The 20,336-nt window shown below is 44.4% G+C and overlaps 1 long non-coding RNA gene and 1 other non-coding gene across 2 annotated transcripts in view; both read right to left on the bottom strand.

The window, feature by feature from the left end:
• Nucleotides 1–20,336, bottom strand: part of LOC124804615 — a 71,505-nt gene that overhangs the window by 28,944 nt on the left and 22,225 nt on the right. The window lies entirely within an intron of this gene.
• On the bottom strand, nucleotides 12,079–12,152 carry Trnad-guc. Its single transcript has one exon. It is a non-coding gene; the product is annotated as a tRNA-Asp (tRNA).

The following is a 20,336-nucleotide window of genomic DNA, read 5'->3' as shown; positions in this document are numbered from 1 at the left end:
TTTTGCTAACAACGTTTCGCTCTCATACATATATATTATGTAGTTTTAAAAATATATATCCTATATTCGTCCAGACATTCATTAGGGCAACGTGTTAAAATCTGAAGTAAACAACAATGTTTCCCTTTTATATTTTACATATATATTTATATATTTCATGTATTAAAAATGTGTATCCTGTGTCCGTCCGAATATTCAGGAGAGTATTGTGTAAAAATGTGAAGTAAATCGGTCAAGCACTTTTTGAGATTTCTGGTAACAACATTTCATGCAACGTTGTATCATAATTTCAAGTCAATCGGCCAACAACTTTTCGCGTTTTGCGAGCACAACATATGATGGCTGATTTTTTTATATTTGTATAAAAATATCTGCAGTGAGATACAGTTAAATATATACTTCGTCTTGCATAACAAACGTACGTAACCATTGTTGCTACAGAAGCGCATCACCAGTACTCGTAGGGGAAGGCAGGGTAAAGTGGCCACTCAAACTGAGATTGAATTTGCACTAACCTATAGTTATTAATAGAAGCTTGTCGCTAATACTTTTTGAATTTGCACAGTATAATGTGAATAACATATAGGAATTACATGTATTTTACTGAAGTCTTACGTAGTGGCCACTTTTCCCTATCGAAGGGACTAATTTGGCCAGTGCCATCGCAGTGGGATCCCGTGTTTGTTGTTCTGATTTCCAGACTTTTTTCTGGGCATTTTGATGCCCCAGTGTCTCTAACAATACCAAGTGGATGCGGAAGACCTTCTTCAATCGGATTTATGTATTGGGTCAAATGTAACAGAAAAAAGGTTGTAAACAATGTGGGTTTCCGAGTTCCACTTAATAGGTCAGGGGTCCACTATACACAGGAAGCGCCTAAAGCCCGAAAGAAGTTATGCCGAAATTCTTACGAGGGGCCTAAAAGTGTTTTGAAAGAATACATTAAATACAGTTGGTGGTGGAGAGTTTTTTTGCAGTCAGTAGTAGTTTACCTTGCAGTGAAATTGAAGTAGATAGTTCTGTGATTTAATGTGGGTAGGGATTATATCTTACAATATTGTAAATTAATAATTGGTTCCTTTTATCGACCCCCGACTCAGATGATACAGTTGCTGAATAGTTCAAAGACAACTTGAGTCTTGTTTCAAACAGGTGTCCCACTCGTGCAGTTATAGCTGGTGGTGACTTCAATCTACCGTTGATATGGTGGCGAAAATACATGTTTAAAGTCGGTGGCAGGCATAAAACGTCGTCAGAAATCGTACTGAAAATTATGTTGGGTAGTTAGTTCAGGAGCCCACAAAAATGTAAATGGATGTGGAAACATACGTTATCTCTTAGCAACAAATAATCCTGAGTAAATACGGAGCATCATGACGGATACAAGGATTAGCGGGCACAAGATGGGGGAACGCAATATCGTAACATCCAAACCCACCGAAAATAAACGAAAAATGTACGTATTTAAAAAAGCAGACTAAATTTCGCTTGAGTACTTCCTAGGAAACAGCCTCCACTACTTATCCAACTATGTAAGCATAGAGCAGATGTGCTTCAAATTAAAGGAACTAGTACCGACGGCAGTTTAGAGACGTACACTCCTGGAAATGGAAAAAAAGAACACATTGACACCGTTGTGTCAGACCCACCATACTTGCTCCGGACACTGCGAGAGGGCTGTACAAGCAATGATCACACGCACGGCACAGCGGACACACCAGGAACCGCGGTGTTGGCCGTCGAATGGCGCTAGCTGCGCAGCATTTGTGCACCGCCGCCGTCAGTGTCAGCCAGTTTGCCGGGGCATACGGAGCTCCATCGCAGTCTTTAATACTGGTAGCATGCCGCGACAGCGTGGACGTGAACCGTATGTGCAGTTGACGGACTTTGAGCGAGGGCGTATAGTGGGCATGCGGGAGGCCGGGTGGACGTACCGCCGAATTGCTCAACACGTGGGGCGTGAGGTCTCCACAGTACATCGATGTTGTCGCCAGTGGTCGGCGGAAGGTGCACGTGCCCGTCGACCTGGGACCGGACCGCAGCGACCCACGGATGCACGCCAAGACCGTAGGATCCTACGCAGTGCCGTAGGGGACCGCACCGCCACTTCCCAGCAAATTAGGGACACTGTTGCTCCTGGGGTATCGGCGAGGACCATTCGCAACCGTCTCCATGAAGCTGGGCTACGGTCCCGCACGCCGTTAGGCCGTCTTCCGCTCACGCCCCAACATCGTGCAGCCCGCCTCCAGTGGTGTCGCGACAGGCGTGAATGGAGGGACGAATGGAGACGTGTCGTCTTCAGCGATGAGAGTCGCTTCTGCCTTGGTGCCAATGATGGTCGTATGCGTGTTTGGCGCCGTGCAGGTGAGCGCCACAATCAGGACTGCATACGACCGAGGCACACAGGGCCAACACCCGGCATCATGGTGTGGGGAGCGATCTCCTACACTGGCCATACACCACTGGTGATCGTCGAGGGGACACTGAATAGTGCACGGTACATCCAAACCGTCATCGAACCCATCGTTCTACCATTCCTAGACCGGCAAGGGAACTTGCTGTTCCAACAGGACAATGCACGTCCGCATGTATCCCGTGCCACCCAACGTGCTCTAGAAGGTGTAAGTCAACTACCCTGGCCAGCAAGATCTCCGGATCTGTCCCCCATTGAGCATGTTTGGGACTGGATGAAGCGTCGTCTCACGCGGTCTGCACGTCCAGCACGAACGCTGGTCCAACTGAGGCGCCAGGTGGAAATGGCGTGGCAAGCCGTTCCACAGGACTACATCCAGCATCTCTACGATCGTCTCCATGGGAGAATAGCAGCCTGCATTGCTGCGAAAGGTGGATATACACTGTACTAGTGGCGACATTGTGCATGCTCTGTTGCCTGTGTCTATGTGCCTGTGGTTCTGTCAGTGTGATCATGTGATGTATCTGACCCCAGGAATGTGTCAATAAAGTTTCCCCTTCCTGGGACAATGAATTCACGGTGTTCTTATTTCAGTTTCCAGGAGTGTATATCAGATAAATTAATAAGAGATGGTACTGATGCCCAGTAGTATAAAGAACAGTTCAGAACACTGTTACAGAAGCAACGAAACAAGCATGTTAAATTTAAAAGAACGCGAAACCCCCAAGATTGGCGAAGTTTAACAGAAGCTCGAAATATAGCGTGAACTTTAATGCGAGAGTCTTTTAGTACTTTCCACAATGAAACTCTGTCTCGAAATCTAAGAGACACAATCAATACCGACACTGAGCGTTAAAAATGGTGATGTTACCGATGCCATTAAAGCACAGTTACTGAACAAATTTTTCCGAAATTATTTCACAAAAGAAGACTAAGTAAATATTCCAGAATTCGCATCAAGAACAACTGCAGACATGGGTAACTTAAGAGTAGATATTCCCCGTGTAGCGAAGCAGTTTAAATTACTTAATAAAGGCAAGACCTCTGGTCCTTTCAGAGTATGCAGATACTGTAGCTTCATACTTAGCAATCATATGTAACCCTCATTCGTCGAAAGATCCATAACCAAAGACTGGAAAGGTTCACAAGTCACACCAATATCCAAGAGAGGAAATAGGAGCAAACCTCTGAAGTACAGACTCATATCGCTAACGTCGGTCTGCAGTAGGATTTTGGAACATTTACTGTGCTCGAACATTATGAATCACCTCCAAGAAAACAGCCAATAAAGATTCAGAAAACATAGTTCTTGGGAAAACACTGCTAGCTCTCTATTCTCACGATGCCATGAGTGCTATCGACAGGGGATGTCAAACTGAGTCTATAGTTTTAGATATCCAGAATGTTTTTGATACGTTCCTCGCCGAAGCGATTTGTAATCAAATTGCGTACCTGTGCAGTATCGTCCCAGGTATCGACTGGAGTTGTTCTTTACTGTCAGAATGGTCAGAGATCGTACTAAAGGAGGAAATGTCATGGAGTAAAACAGATGCAATAACTGGCGGGCCGAAATGGTTTAAGGCTCTCTGCTGTTCCTGATCTACATAAACGACATAGGAGGCAATCTGAGCAGTCCACTTACATTGTTTTCGGATGATGCTGTCATTTACTGCTTTGTAAAGCCAGTCACATGATTAAAACCAACTGAAGAATGATCTAAAGAACATATCTGTATGGTGCAAAAATTGGCTACTGACTCTAAACAATGAAAAGTCTGAAGTCATCCACATGACTACTATATGGAATCTACTAAATTTCGATTACAGGATAAATCACACAAATGTAAAGGCTGGCAGTCTAATTAAATACTTAGGGATTGCAATCACGAACAGCAAAAATTAGAATGATCACATAGATAAAGTTATGGAGAAAGCAAACGAAAGACTGATTTATTGGCAGAAAACTTCGAAAAAATGTAACAGATCTACCAAAGAGACTGCTTGCACTACGCTTATCCGCCCTCTTATGTAGTATTTCTGTGCGGTTTGGCATCCAAATCAGATAGGACATCGAAAAAGTTCAGAGAAGGGCAGCCCGCTTTGTATTACTCCGAAATAGCGGAGAGCGAGTGCCATGGATGTGATACGCTTATTCGGGTGGCAATCATTGAAACAAAACGGTTTTCGTTGCAGTAGGGACTTCTTACGAAATTTAAATCAGTAACTTTCTCCTCAGAGTGTGAAAATATTTTGTTGGCGCTCACATACATATGGAGAAATGATCGCCGTAATAAAGCAGAGCTCCCACCGAAAGCGTTTCGCCGCGCACTGTTCGAGAGTGGAACGGTGGAGACATACTATAGCTTGAAGGTGGTTCGATGAAACCTCTGCCAGGCACTTATTTTTGAATTGAAGAGTAATTAAATCGATGTAGATGTAGAATGTGTCATTAATTCAAAATCGTCACAAAGGGAGAGAATGGCGGTTAAAGTTTTATGTGTTAAAGGGTTTAGAAATCAGTCTGATCTGTACTATTATATGTGATTTATGGAAGTAATTAATTGTTATTAGGGTAAACTCTTTGTCCACTTTTCCCGATTGCCCGACATGTCTTTGTTAACGCTCCACATATCAAACTATCAAACCGAAAGAAATAACAAGGGACTGCATTTTAATGCCGAAAGACGTTGTTTAAACATTTGTATTGTAAAAAAAAGTTTTATTCTCTGTTTAAGTGAAGCGACAAGAAAAATGTAAATGACTCTCCTTATATCAAACGAGTGAAAATCAGAAACGTTTGTGCTATAAAATACAGTAACGCAACAAGCTTCATCTATCAAACTCACACGCATAAGGTGTGCTTGCTGGTGTATGAGTGGTGTGCGTTTCACTTTTGCTGATGAAGGCTGTGGCCGAAAGCTTTAATTATGCCTGCAATTTAACGCGTCTTCTTTACGGCAAGTAGTTTCCTGTCTTTTCCTACATTCTTGAGTTAGTTTGTTCACTCGTCGGCAGACAGTAGCACTGTTTAGGGCAAAAAATATGCAGCGGCAACTTTTTCTGCACTGGTGGCTTTACCCACCTCGTCCCATAAAGTAATGTCAAATAAATTAGAGTAATTATTTATCTTCATTAGTGCTTCCAATTAAGTTATCAGTAAGATGACGACGATTTTGAATGTTGGCACTACGACAAATTAAAAAAAAATGTATATCTCTCTTTTTAGAACAAAAAGTACTCTAATCATATTTCTAACGCATTGGAAGTAGTCAATTGTTGTACTGAAAGCGTGAACCCGTCTATATCGAACAATTTATCCATCAACTTGTAGTTCAACACAAGAAACAAATATTAAACATAATATTAGCTTTACGAATTTTTGAACTCAAAAATGAGGACGTAGCAGAAAAAATATAAATTTTATCCCTTCGTTGTGCTTAGCAGATTCATAGATTCTGAGACAGTTAATGGTTTGCAAAGGGTCTCAGAGATGTACTGGTAGCGAAAACTAATCTGTCACTAAAAGCCTGAGATACGCTTGCTGAATACAGTCTCTACTAATACGTTATCTTTCGACGAACACTTAAACATATTGCGTAACACTGAGGGACAATTTTCTCGTTTCTTCACATAACCGGAAACTAGTGACTAAGAAATACATCTCGACACTAAGAAGCGGTTGTTCAAGGTGTCGGCGGGAGGGATGTAAAAAATTAAGACTTGGTGGGAAAACTCAACCCCAGTCATTCATGTTGCACTCCAATTTCCACAACATGCAGAGGCTTTTCATGTACCGTAAGTAATGAGGATTTTCAGACCTGAAAAATCGATTTTGTTGCGTACTCTGATAAATGCAGCCACGCTTTGTCAGAAAAAAAGGCAGTATCAACCCTTCCGTCAACTACAGAATGCAGCAGTCAGTTGCAGTATTGACGTCGAGCTTTACTTTGTAAAGTTTCGGTTCGAGTGCATGCAGTCCGATTTAAAGTACACTCCTGGAAATTGAAATAAGAACACCGTGAGTTCATTGTCCCAGGAAGGGGAAACTTTATTGACACATTCCTGGGGTCAGATACATCACATGATCACACTGACAGAACCACAGGCACATAGACACAGGCAACAGAGCATGCACAATGTCGCCACTAGTACAGTGTATATCCACCTTTCGCAGCAATGCAGGCTGCTATTCTCCCATGGAGACGATCGTAGAGATGCTGGATGTAGTCCTGTGGAACGGCTTGCCATGCCATTTCCACCTGGCGCCTCAGTTGGACCAGCGTTCGTGCTGGACGTGCAGACCGCGTGAGACGACGCTTCATCCAGTCCCAAACATGCTCAATGGGGGACAGATCCGGAGATCTTGCTGGCCAGGGTAGTTGACTTACACCTTCTTGAGCACGTTGGTTGGCACGGGATACATGCGGACGTGCATTGTCCTGTTGGAACAGCACGTTCCCTTGCCGGTCTAGGAATGGTAGAACGATGGGTTCGATGACGGTTTGGATGTACCGTGCACTATTCAGTGTCCCCTCGACGATCACCAGTGGTGTATGGCCAGTGTAGGAGATCGCTCCCCACACCATGATGCTGGGTGTTGGCCCTGTGTGCCTCGGTCGTATGCAGTCCTGATTGTGGCGCTCACCTGCACGGCGCCAAACACGCATACGACCATCATTGGCACCAAGGCAGAAGCGACTCTCATCGCTGAAGACGACACGTCTCCATGCGTCCCTCCATTCACGCCTGTCGCGACACCACTGGAGGCGGGCTGCACGATGTTGGGGCGTGAGCGGAAGACGGCCTAACGGTGTGCGGGACCGTAGCCCAGCTTCATGGAGACGGTTGCGAATGGTCCTCGCCGATACCCCAGGAGCAACAGTGTCCCTAATTTCCTGGGAAGTGGCGGTGCGGTCCCCTACGGCACTGCGTAGGATCCTACGGTCTTGGCGTGCATCCGTGCGTCGCTGTGGTCCGGTCGCAGGTCGACGGGCACGTGCACCTTCCGCCGACCACTGGCGACAACATCGATGTAGAGTGGAGACCTTACGCCCCACGTGTTGAGCAATTCGGCGGTACGTCTACCCGGCCTCCCGCATGCCCACTATACGCCCTCGCTCAAAGTCCGTCAACTGCACATACGGTTCACGTCCACGCTGTCGCGGCATGCTACCAGTGTTAAAGACTGCGATGGAGCTCCGTATGCCACGGCAAACTGGCTGACACTGACGGCGGCGGTGCACAAATGCTGCGCAGCTAGCGCCATTCGACGGCCAACACCGCGGTTCCTGGTGTGTCCGCTGTGCCGTGCGTGTGATCATTGCTTGTACAGCCCTCTCGCAGTGTCCGGAGCAAGTATGGTGGGTCTGACACACCGGTGTCAATGTGTTCTTTTTTCCATTTCCAGGAGTGTAGTTTGCATCCCTGCTGTATGAAACAGGTCTACCACTTAAAGCCCAACTAGCAGTCTCAGAAATAGAACAGTCCACTTTGACCAGAGCTGGTAACGGTTTACTGACAAACAATGTAGAGCGAAGGGCGTTTCATGTAGGAATGAAGTGTATGCGCGCAGTACACGCTCGGAATGTGCACCAGTTATGTCCCTCGACAGCTGCCATTTGCAACTCGGTGTGTCTTCCCTGAGCTGAGAAAGATTTAAGACTGAATGCGACTAAATGCAGTTCACCTTTATTTTGCAGGAGGTGCTTAAAATAACGATCCTCTGCTACAAGAGCACCTGGAACCTTCTGGATACGATGTCAAACACACATCGAATCGTGGCAGCCGAAATTCTTTGAAAGTACAAGCCGTTTTCAGCCGTCTAACTCATCTAGTGTGTGGGAATTGTTACGTATACCTTATCTCTCAACATCCCCCAAAGATAAAACATTACATGGATTTACACTGTCCAGTCACATTAATGTGACCATCTGTCAAAAGCGTGAATAGCCACCTTTTGCAGTGCGGACAGCCGCGAGACGTTTCTCGCCTGAGGATCCATGACTCGAACAGCCCTATCGAGATGGTCTCACAGATTCTCGGGGAAGTACTGTAAACTCATTCTGGTGCTCTTCGAACAATGCACTTACGCTTCGAACTGTGTGACACGTTGCACTGCCCTACTGGTAGAATGCACCGTGGCGAGGAAAAACAAACGGCATGTGAAATGGGAATCGACCCTTCTGGCAATTGTTGCGGGGTGTTTACAATCAGACGTTTCGCGCCGTACACACCAACAGCCATCAGTCCGATGGAGCGTAAAACATGATTAATCTGAAAAGGCTAACTGTCGCCGTTCAGTAGATGACCAGTTGCGATACTGACGAACAAATTCCAGCCTTCGTCGCTGATGAAGAGCACTCAGCATGGATGCATGAACCATGCCCCCACTGCGGAGGCCCATACGCAGCAACGTTCGCCGAACGGTCGTTGAGGTGACAATGTTGGTCGCCCTTGGTTCATCTGGTCAGTCAGTTGCTCAACAGTTGCACGTTTATTCGCGCCGGCACATCTCCGCAGCCGTCCTTCATCGCTATCTTTTATGGCCCATGGTGCACCACAGTTGCGTCGGCGGTTGTGGATAGCGCCATTTTGCCATGAACGGTGTACTTTAACCTTGGCAGAATGCGAACTCTGCAGACTAAGCCGTTCTGGAAATACTTCCACCTTTGGCCTGAAAGACAACGACAGTGCCTTTTTGGGTGGCGCTCCGTTTCGGCATTACGACAACGACTGCACTATCTTTCGTGTCCCCCCACACGCTAAATATACCCTCCATTGCTAGTGTTGCCGCCAGCCGTCAGTGAGCGCTGCACGTTAACGTCGAACATGATGTGACCACCATGTAATATTATCATAAACGGACTGGCGGTTTTGCGTTGCCCTCGTGAGTAGTTGGCATCTCGTTGCTATTGAATTGGAATACTCCCGCCACCATTGCATCAATGGGAGCCTGGAGCTTTCGATTAGTACTGTGTTGCCACATCTGCTCTAGAAAAACGACATTGTTACTGCAAACTTTGAAATAAGAAACTGCCCCGAGCGCGAAAATTTCACGTAGTGCTTGGACGTCAAAACTTCAGTCCTAAATAAATTTAAGTTACACAGTAGAGGCCAATACCACATATGAGTTTCAGAATTTTTACCTGAATGTTTGGGAGGAAAAGAAGCTAATAAACAGCAAACGCAGTGTGATTGTGTTAATCTGGAAAGAAGCGTTGGCGGGAGAGAAGTGTTTTGATAATGGAGAGAAAGAAAAGTATGTCAGTAAGCTAAATACTTTTCAAGATATGACGTGCCAAGTTAAAAGCTGTTTCCTGGAGAGGGAAATTTTACCGTTTATCAAAACAGTATCTGCCACTAATTTTTTACATTTTACAAAGACTAAAGAGATGCACAAGAGTTGTTATGTTGGCGGGTTGGCATTCATGCGCGACGGCAGACAGTTTTTACCTACTAGATATAATGATTTGGAGCCCTAGCACTATCTGGACCGAATGCATGCTATGCGTTACCAAATACAGTAATTTAATACGCCCGAAGATGGGATTTTAACATCCGGAAACCGTCGTTACTTGAATACATGATTAGTAGAACCGAAGCGGATCTCTTTAAGTTAATTATAGAGATGTATACCATACGTTAATATCAGAATTTTTACGTGGTTTTTGTAGGAGAGAGACTTTAAAGCAATTTTCTTTCGCCACGGAGATCTGTGGCGGCTGTTTGAAGACAGTACTCGTCGTAATAACGTTGCAACTTTGGATGCGGATACCAGCCTAGCGTTCACCTAGTTGGATGTGGTAAACAGCCTAAAAGCCATATCCAGGCTGTCCGGCTCACCAGACCTTGTCCTCAGTCCGTGAGGCGGATTCGAAGTGGGACAGGCTCGCCTCCCAGTATCCCGAAAGCTGTGCATTAACGCGCTCCGTTTCCGGATGGTTTCTAAAGTGCTATGTGACACATCGATGTTCTCGGACTTCTTTCCTTGATCACTTCTATTCGTCTAATTTAATCACTTTTATAGACCTTTGTTTGGCTAAAGCCTCCTGAAATATCACTAATTCATATATCGTCGAATCATTTGGAACGTGTAAATCGGGAAATCCTAGCGAGTTTAAAAATTGTTCTGAATGACGGGAGATACATTTCAGTATTTTAGCTGTAAAATACCATATTTTGGCAATAATGATGAAGCTAATAAATTAAATATATTCCAGAATGCTTATAGATCTATATAACGAATACTGGACAATAAATCAAGGAATGGTAGAAGATAGCAGCTGCTGCTTTTCATACTTCAATGTATGGAAACAGAAACGGTTGTTGAGACGTGTGGAAGAAAGTGGAACAATAGCAACAGAAATGAGATTCCCGTTGTATATGAAAGGTTACAGACGGTTTTGTATACTCCACAATGAAGATAGTTGCGAAAATAACAATATAACAGCAACTGAAAGCGGTAGTGAATTGAAAAAAAGCAAGGGAATACGCGTCAGAACTTGAAATTACTCTTTTTAATTTTTCATTTCAAAGAGAAAAAAGCCGACGGGAACGAAAACCGGACAAACAAATGATTGCAGTTTCAAGAAGATTGGTTGATTTATTCATGACAAAGAGCTTCACTAACTGAGCAAGTCAGTAACTGGTTTGTCCACCTCTGGCCCTAATGCAAGCGATTATTCGGCTTGGCATTGACTGGTAGTTATTGGATGTTCTCCTGAGGAATATCGTGCCAAATTCTGTCCAATTGGTGCATTAAATCGTCAAAATCCCGAGCTGGTTGGAGTGTTCTGACCTTAACGCTCCAGTGGACCTTGACTGCAGATGTGTTCACTTGTTGTCATCTACCACAAAAATATCTGCAACAACATGCGGAAGAGGAATAACGAACAAACCAGAAACTGATGGTTCTAATTATGCATGCATCGATCTCTCTGATTCTGTATACATGGAGTGCAGAGGGGTCTGAAGATGGCTTTAATAAGGTGCAGAAATTGGTTGTCTAAATCAAATAACTTCTGAAAATATACGGCTCTTTGGCGACTTTTCTGTGGTGAATTTTATTGTATGTTCAACATATGGATTTTGATTTCGCTTTATTATATTTCAGTCCGCCGTTGTGGCTGAGCGGTTCTAGGCGCTTCAGTCTCGAATCGCGCGACCACTACGGTCGCAGGTTCGAATCCTGCCTCGGGCATGGATGTGTATGATTTCCTTAGGTTGGTTAGATTTAAGTAGTTCTAGGTTCTACGGGACTAATGACCGCAGATGTTAAGTCTCATAGTGCTCAGAGCCATTTGAAACTTTTTTTTATTATGTTTTACATCTTCACTCCATATTCCCTACTGGATAGTTACGTCTCCTTGGTATTTTCTTTGTTCCGCTGCATTTGTCCTTGTGCAGTGAGTAATTTGTTCTTGGCCTCATTTTTTATTTTTTTCATGCTGCAGGAACAGTTTATAATTAACGTTGCTACTCTATTTGTTAGATGTTTTCGTCGCTAATAAAATGAAATAAAATGTCGTGTGCCTCCCGTCGGTTTAGACCGCTCGCCTGGTGCAAGTCTTTCGATTTTACGCCACTTCGGCGACTTGCGCGTCGATGGGGATGAAATGATGATCATTAGGACAACACAACACCCAGTCCCAGAGCGGAGAAAATCTTCGTCCCAACCGGGAATCGAACCCGGGCCCTTAGGATTGACAGTCCGTCGCGCTGACCACTCCGCTACCGGGGGCGGACACTTCGTCTTTAATAGATCCTGCTACTGAACTGAATTCCCGCACGACGTTTTCGCGTTGCTTACTTTACCGTCTTTCACAGAAACGGAAAGAGTTTTCGTATACAGTATGGTTATATTCTGTTTACCGTATGGGTACCCAACTTTGAAGGAATGGTGTAATTGAGCGCTGCAGAATTGACGTTGTTAGTAGTGTTAGTGTCATGACTTGCCGCTAAGCGCCGCTACTGGTACGACGACCAAGTGTTGAAACACAAGCGTTAGAGTGCATAATAGTTGCGGACAGTCAACATGGTTCAAGGCAAGGGGCGCAGGGCTTTACTCTTAAAGCTATTCTATCAAAGCAACAACAATATCGCTGCTGGTCTCCGCGAATATCGCCTCATTAAGGAATACGGTGAGGTCCTCTTTCTGCACCGGGGTTGAAGAACATGATTCGGAAGTTCGAACTAACTGGTGATTTGGGAATTGTTGACGATTTGGCAATTGCTCTTGGGAGAGGCCGACGGGAATTTCAGCACAAATCGTTGAAGAAGCTACTGTTTCCATGGCTGAGAATGCTGGAAGCTATGTGGGATCATCAAGTAATGCACGAACTGTGCCACGACCAGTTGAACATACCACGGTCCATCGTTTGAAAAGCGCTGCAGACAATTGTGAAAGTGTATTCACACAAACTTTACATCACTCACCAGCTTTTGCCACATGACGCAGACATTGAAGTAGGCTTTGCACAGGTTGAAGTTGACGATGTATGTCCTCAGAACACTTTGTGGAGTGCTGAAGCACACTCCACGCTCACTGGGAGAGTGGACACTCACAGTTGTCGCATCTGGCGATCGTCACCTCCAACGAATGTTCATGAAGTTCCCCTGCTTGGTGAATGCGTCACTGAGTGGTATGGATTAACAGCACGGTTCATAAATGGTCCATTTTTCTTTGAGGTACTCGGACCCCATGGACCAAAGACATGCAGCTTGAACGGCAAACGATACTGTGGTCTGCTTCGCCAACATGTGATCTCTGCTCTCCGGGAGAGAGGCGCTCTTGACACAACTGTTTTGATTCACGATAGAGCTCCATCTCGACTTGCACTGAGAACCGAATAAAAAGCTTCGTCCGGAAAAGTATCATTACCATGGCACAGGAACAATAATTTAAAATAATGCATTCCAGTGTGCGATGTCCGTTGGATGATAGACCGTTTATATTTTATTGTGACTCTACTGGTTATTTTGGAATCAATTAACTAATGAGTTAACTATTCCTAATGCTACAAGAGAGCACAGTGGCGTAATAAGATGCGGATCACCAATGGAAAAAGGGATACCGAGTGTACAATGCAACACATGAATATTCCACGTTTGATTTGTCCCAATGTATTGATAATGTTCTTACTAAAAGTTCTAGCATTGATAGAGACATTGTAGTACGTCTACCTGTGTTATGTTTTCCGTCTTTCCATAAACCCTACGACACGAATATAGCTTTTAACGAAACACCAGATTGAATCTGTTTTTAGTGTTTTTTTCTGTCGTAGACAGTTTACGACCTATCACAATTTCACTGCTTGCTATATTTCTGATATATTTAAAGACATATTCAGTAGAGTTCGAGAAACAGATAACTTTTCTTCTCGACTGTAGTGCTCTGAACAGTAAATCGTTCTCAAGTTCCCTGATGCGCGGTACCGTAAACACACTTTCTTTTACCTTGCCGCAGAAAGACGGTGAAGTTGTCAACTAGGTATGCAAATTGACCACCTGTTGGTTTAACCGCTTTTACGACTACTTCCATTAGGCCAAGTCTGATGTTAAATGGAGGAAGTACTATATCTTCACGAGCTCTCACATTTTCATGCTGCACATTTTTTCGCCCACTTTCCACTTCCAGGTTGGCCATTTCACGTTGACGTATCCTGCTCGCAGGGGAAAAGCGTGCATGCCTTTTGTAAAGTTGTTACGCTTTCTGTAACACTGCAGTGATTTGAAGACGCCACAAAATTACAATTTGGTTTCATCGTATTGCAATGAATTTAAAATACTTCCTATTGAATCATGATTGTCTTTAATCAAGATCGCGTACGATACTGGGGTAATGTAAATTTTATTTCCATTTTGGAGTCACTCTTGTTGTCAATGCATCTTTAAAAAAAGGTCTTCACTTTCGTGTACTTGACATAGACCCAGCAGTGAATTTCCCACTTTTATACTAGTAATAAGACCCTTTTAAAACAGTTTAAGAAGCACTAAATTAGTTCGTTACGGAAGTAATAATTAGAGTTACAATATTAGCTACCTATCGGCCATTCGCCTAGCAGAGGCGGAAGAGTGGAATATAATACGTGACACTCACGTTGCTGTAGACTTTCGGTCCTCAGTTTCTGTAGAAAATTATATGTATTTTTTCTACTCGGTCCACAAGACCTCAATAAAGGTAGCGGGATTTCACTAATAGGTTTTATACTGGTAGCTTCCTGCAGTACCTTCTCCCACGATACACGTGCTTATGATTTTGCTGAATGCATTCATCACCCTGTCTTTTCACTGTCGCAACAGAATTTCCTTAGTGTATTCGTGGTAACGCGGTAGGCTGTATTTTCTTACGCGTTTACATTTGCGCGGAGCGAGAAACGCAGGCTGAAGCTTTGAGCAGGTATGTGCGCAATTATAGTACACTCTTCGCGACATTCATGGACCCCGATTCGAGTCCAAGACTGGCAGTAAATTTTAACTTGGAAAAATGTCAAGTATTTTATCGTCATTGAATCTGAATGTTAAACTCCGTCTTTATATGTTTCTACGTTTTCCGCCATTTACGTTGCGGATTGCTAAAACAAAATCTTTCAGCGATACATACCGTGGCATGCCGGGCTAGCTCCAGCTACACAATGCAAAAACGAAATCACAGATGTCTTCTGAAACACCAGAGAAAATTCACCTGGCGGCTCTTAGGAGAGAAACCGTGTACGAAGACAAGGACCTGTCACTAGGCATAATATGTAAATACGGGCTCTAAAATGGATGCCTTTAAAGCTATGCCCACATTTTCATCTTCGAGGCTGTGAAACATATCTACTGCAAGCTCTTTGCTTTGCATGTCTTGGGTGGACGTAGTACGCACCATAACAAGGAAAACAATGTCTATTAAAGATAGGCTCTCTGAGCATTTGATCGATGGAAGAGATGTTTTTCACAGGAGGCAAGATGAACAAGGCTCATGGCTCCTATAAACCGTGTTTGCTGAACATTCTTGTAGTGTTTTGGTCCATACCACCTACTCCCAGAATATGGAAAGCAAAGAGCTTGCAGTAGAAGAGATGTGTTTCATATTATCGAAGATGAGCAAGTGCTCATAGCTCTTAAGGTATGCATTTTAGAGCCCAGGTTTACTAGACTTTTGTTAATATAGTGCCAAGGAATCTGTCTTCAGTCTGTAACGGGAATTTAATTGCATCATGGAGAATGGAGCATAGCACCGAATACTAGAAACTTTTCATTGATTTCCCAAAGTTAAGCCTAATAGCTCTTTTGCTTGACAATGAAGACGCACGTTCGTCTGTTCCAGTAGTTCAGAATGTACATGTGAAGGAGACCTGCGAAAATGTAAAATTGCTTATGAAAAATTAAATTATGAAGTCCACCATGGCAGATATGTGGGGACCTGAAGGTTATTGCTATCATATCCGGAATGCAGTTTCTTCGGGAGTAGGACAGTCGTGACAGGAAATCGCACTGCACACGAGAAACCTGGCCTGAAAGGAAAATGGTGGAGACTGGAATAAAGAATATGTAGCGCATTCCCTTAGCTTCCCGTGACAGCATCTTATTACTAATTTTACACATGAAGACGGAGTCTTCAGAAAGCGATGAATCAAGAAGAAGGCAGCCTGACTGTGGTCCTCAACCTACTGGACTGCCCTAATTTGGCGACCTTACGGCGAACGGCGAACCTTAAGTCTGCTGACACCCTACTTCTGGTGCTGGCAGACAGCTCCAAAACGGCTGATCTGGTTTTACGTTTTACCTGTGAAAGTGGGTTCCATTCCTCTCTATGACGTAGGTTGTCGGCCGCTTGAGGGCTTGGTGGTGTGCCCCGTTACCCGCCCCAACCCAGGGAGCCCATGGCTGCCATTACTCCGTGGACTGGCCTGACTCCTGCCGATCCCAGTTTTTAAATTACCCTTATTCATATACATTTGTCGTCGGTTTCCTGACTCATCATCGTCGTTCTCTTTCCTGAGATTTTGTCTTGTCCATGTTGGTAATTTTCTTGTGATAATGGAGGACGTGGTGGTACCGACCGGATGCAGAGGGTGCGTCTCCCGTCGCATAACCTGTCCCGCGGACCTCTAGCTGCTTTCTGGGCGGGGAAACTCTCTCGTCTTCACTCTTTCACGCCTCTCACTTCTACCGCCCATGGAACAATCGGATTCATGGGTATTTGATTTTTGTGTCCTCTGTTCCCGGCTCGACACACGAAAGATTGAGGGACCGATAACATTGTAGTTTGCTCCCTTTAACCCCATCAGTCTATCCATCCATTCAAGTATTTGAAGAAAAAATTCCCAGAACTCAGTGATGTTAAGATCGAAGACTTAATCTTCGTTGGTCCACAAATTATAGAACCGTTTCATAATGGTACAACATTCAATAGAATAATTGAAGGGAAACAGAGAGCGGCTTTGGTAGCCTTCAGAAATGTTGTTTACAATTTCTTGGGGAATAAATGAGCTGAAAATTACAACCAAGCTATTAATCAACATCTGAGGACATACAAAGAACTAGATTGTAACATGTCGCTCAAGAACTTACGTTCGGATTCACATCTCGACTTCTTTCCAAGCAGCTGTATTGCTGTGACTGACGAGCAGGGAGAGAGGTTCCATTATTTTCAGCAATGGGAAGAAGATATTGTGGCATTGGGATCTCATCTACGCTAGCGGAAGTGAATTGTAAAGGAAAACCGAAAACACAGAAACGTCCAAGTGAATAAATAAATGGCTAACAGACGAAAAAGTTCAGTATATATACGAGGGTTGGAACTTAATTAGTGCCAACTACTTATTCACAATCGATACAAAAGAGTTACATGCTTGCACCTGTTACTGTCCTTCAAAGTAGTCACCAGCATTGTGTAGAACCCGTTGCCGTTGCCCATGGAAGGCGTAGTATACCGTTAGCAGAGTATATACAATACTGGCCATTAAAATTGCTCCATCACGAAGATGACGTGCTACAGATGCGAAATTTAACTAACACGAAGAAGATGCTGTGATATGCAAATGATTAGCTTTTCAGAGCATTCAGACAAGGTTGGCGCCGGTGGCGACACCTACAACGTGCTGACATGAGGAAAGTTTCCAACCGATTTCTCATACACAAACAGCAGTTCACCGGCGTTGCCTGGTGAAACGTTGTCTTGATGTCTCGTGTAAGGAGGAGAAATGCGTACCATCACGTTTCCGACTTTGAAAAAGGTCGGATTGTAGCCTATCGCGATTGCGGTTTATCGTATCGTGACATTGCTCCTCGCGTTGGTAGAGATCCAGTGACAGTTAGCAGAATATGGAATCGGTGGTTCATGAGGGTAATACGGAACACTGTGCTGGATCCCAACGGCCTCGTATCACTAGCAGTCAAGATGACAGGCATCTTATCCGCATGGCTGTAACGGATCGTGCAGCCATGTCTCGATCCCTGAATCAACAGATGGGGCCGTTTGCAAGACAACAACCATCTGCACGAACAGTTCGACGACGTTTGCAGCAGCATGGACTATCAGCTCGGAGACAATGGCTGCGGTTACCCTTGACGCTGCATCACATACAGGAGTGCCTGCGACGGTGTACTCAACGATGAACCTGGGTACGCGAATGGCAAAACGTCATTTTTACGGATCAATCTAGGTTCTGTTTACAGCATCATGATGGTTGCATACGTGTTAGGCGACATCGCGGTGAACGTACACTGGAAGCGTGTATTCGTCATCCCCATACTGGCGTATCACCCGGCGTGATAGTATGGGATACCATTGGTTACACGTCTCGGTCACCTCTTGTTCGCATTGACGGCACTTTGAACAGTGGACGTTACATTTCAGATGTATTACGACCCGTGGCTCTACCCTTCATTCGATCCCGGTGAAACCCTACATTTCAGCAGGATAATGCACGACCTCATGTTGCAGGTCCTGTACGGGGCTTTGTGGATACAGAAAATGTTCGACTGCTGCCCTGGCCAGCACATTCTCGAGATCTCTCACCAACTGAAAACGTCTGGTCAATGGTGGCCGAGCAACTGGCTCGTCACAATACGCCAGTCACTACGCTTGATGAACTGTGGTATCGTGTTGAAGCTGCATGGGCAGCTGTACCTGTACACGCCATCCAAGCTCTGTTTGACTCGATGCCCAGGCGTATCAAGACCGTTATTACGGCCAGAGGTAGTTGTTCTGGGTACTGATTTCTCAGGATCTATGCACTCAAATTGCTTGAAAAAGTAATCACATGTCGGTTCTAGTATAATATATTTGTCCAATGAATACCCGTTTATAATCTGCATTTCTTCTTGGTGTAGCAATTTTAATGGCCAGTTGTGTATATATACACTGACCGAAAAAAACCGCAACATCAAGAAGAAGTTGTGCAACATAAACGAAAGTTGGTAGGCATGTTTCTAAATGTGAAAGATGATGTCTATTAAAATTTCACACGAATGGAATAAGAATGGATGTAAATCAGATTTGCATTAAGTACACACTGTAACGGCCGTGAGCGTTAGTTACCTTTGAGATTGGGCATGGTGAGTTGTTACTTAATCAAGAATACCTTAGAGGAACAAAGACGCCTTTGTCAACATCTCTCTGAGTTTTAATGAGGCCGATAATGCAGGAAGACATGGCAGGAGTGTAACCACTGTAAATGATTGTTGGTAACGCTGGTCACGAGAATGTACGGTCGCAAAGAGACGGGGCTCCAGACGCCCAAGTGGCACTACCGAGAGGGGCGACAATCATATTCGGCTTGGGGCTCTGGCGCATCTTACTGCATTTGTAACAGCAATTTGAGCAGCAGTTGTCAACACAGTGACACAGTGAACTGTTACAAATCTGTTACTTCAAGGACAGCTGCCCTGTAGCGCGCATTTCACTGATCCCGAAACATTTGCAGCTTCAGTGGCGCCAAGCGAGATATCATTGCAGGGCAGGTGGAGGTGGTGTTTTCTGATGAAATTTGGTTCTGCCTCGGTGCCAATGATGGCCATCTGCTGGTTAGAATGAGTCCAGTTGAAGGCCTGCAGCCAATCTGTCTGTCTGCTAGACGTACTGGACCTATAGATGGAGTTAGGTCTGGGGTGCGATTTCGCATAACAGCAAGAGCACTCTCGTGGTTATCCCACGCACCCTGACAGGAAATTTATACGTCCGTCTGCATTCTAGAGACGTTTTCCAACAGGATAACGCTCGCTCCCATATCGCTGTTGTAACCCAACATGCTCTATAGAGTGTAGACATGCTACCTTGGTCTGCTTGATCGCCAGTTCTGCCTCCAATCAAGCAGATATGGGACATAACAGGACGATAACTCCAGCATCAGCCACAATGAGCACTAACCGTACCCCTATTGACCGACCAAGAGCTACAACATTCTGGCGTTTACAAGCGTTATTAATGTATCAGAATTCCACTTTTGCAATGGCTTATCTCACGCTTGCATTAACCCATGATCTTGCAGTGTTAATCACTTACAAATGTATTCGTGAGTCATTACTTTAAATTAATTATTTGTTGGTGTTACGATTTTTTTCCATCAGTGTATACACATAGACAGAGTCATGTAAGATGTAACATCTCTTTTACTTCGTGAATGGTTTTAGATATCGAAACGAGATTTCCTGCAAATGATAGTACCTAAGGGGCACGTACTTAGTATCTAATAAATAATCTTAATTCTTGCACAGAAGATGGATAAAGAGGGGGCGCAGAGGAAGTGGATAGAGAGAGGGGAAAGGAGAAGATCGATTAATAGATACAGCCGGGCAACGCCGGCTATTCGGCTAGTAGTGATAATAAACTAAAAACACCCAGGAAACCTAAAATAATTTATTAATCGATACCCATCCCACTACGCGGATGTATAAATCTTTTCTACACCTACCGTCCTGCGCAACGATGTGAATAG

This window comes from Schistocerca piceifrons, chromosome 7 (assembly GCF_021461385.2).
Source record: "Schistocerca piceifrons isolate TAMUIC-IGC-003096 chromosome 7, iqSchPice1.1, whole genome shotgun sequence".
Taxonomy (NCBI): domain Eukaryota; kingdom Metazoa; phylum Arthropoda; class Insecta; order Orthoptera; family Acrididae; genus Schistocerca; species Schistocerca piceifrons.
The sequence above is the reverse complement of the archived record's forward strand: the minus strand, read 5'-3'. Positions and strand labels throughout refer to the sequence as shown.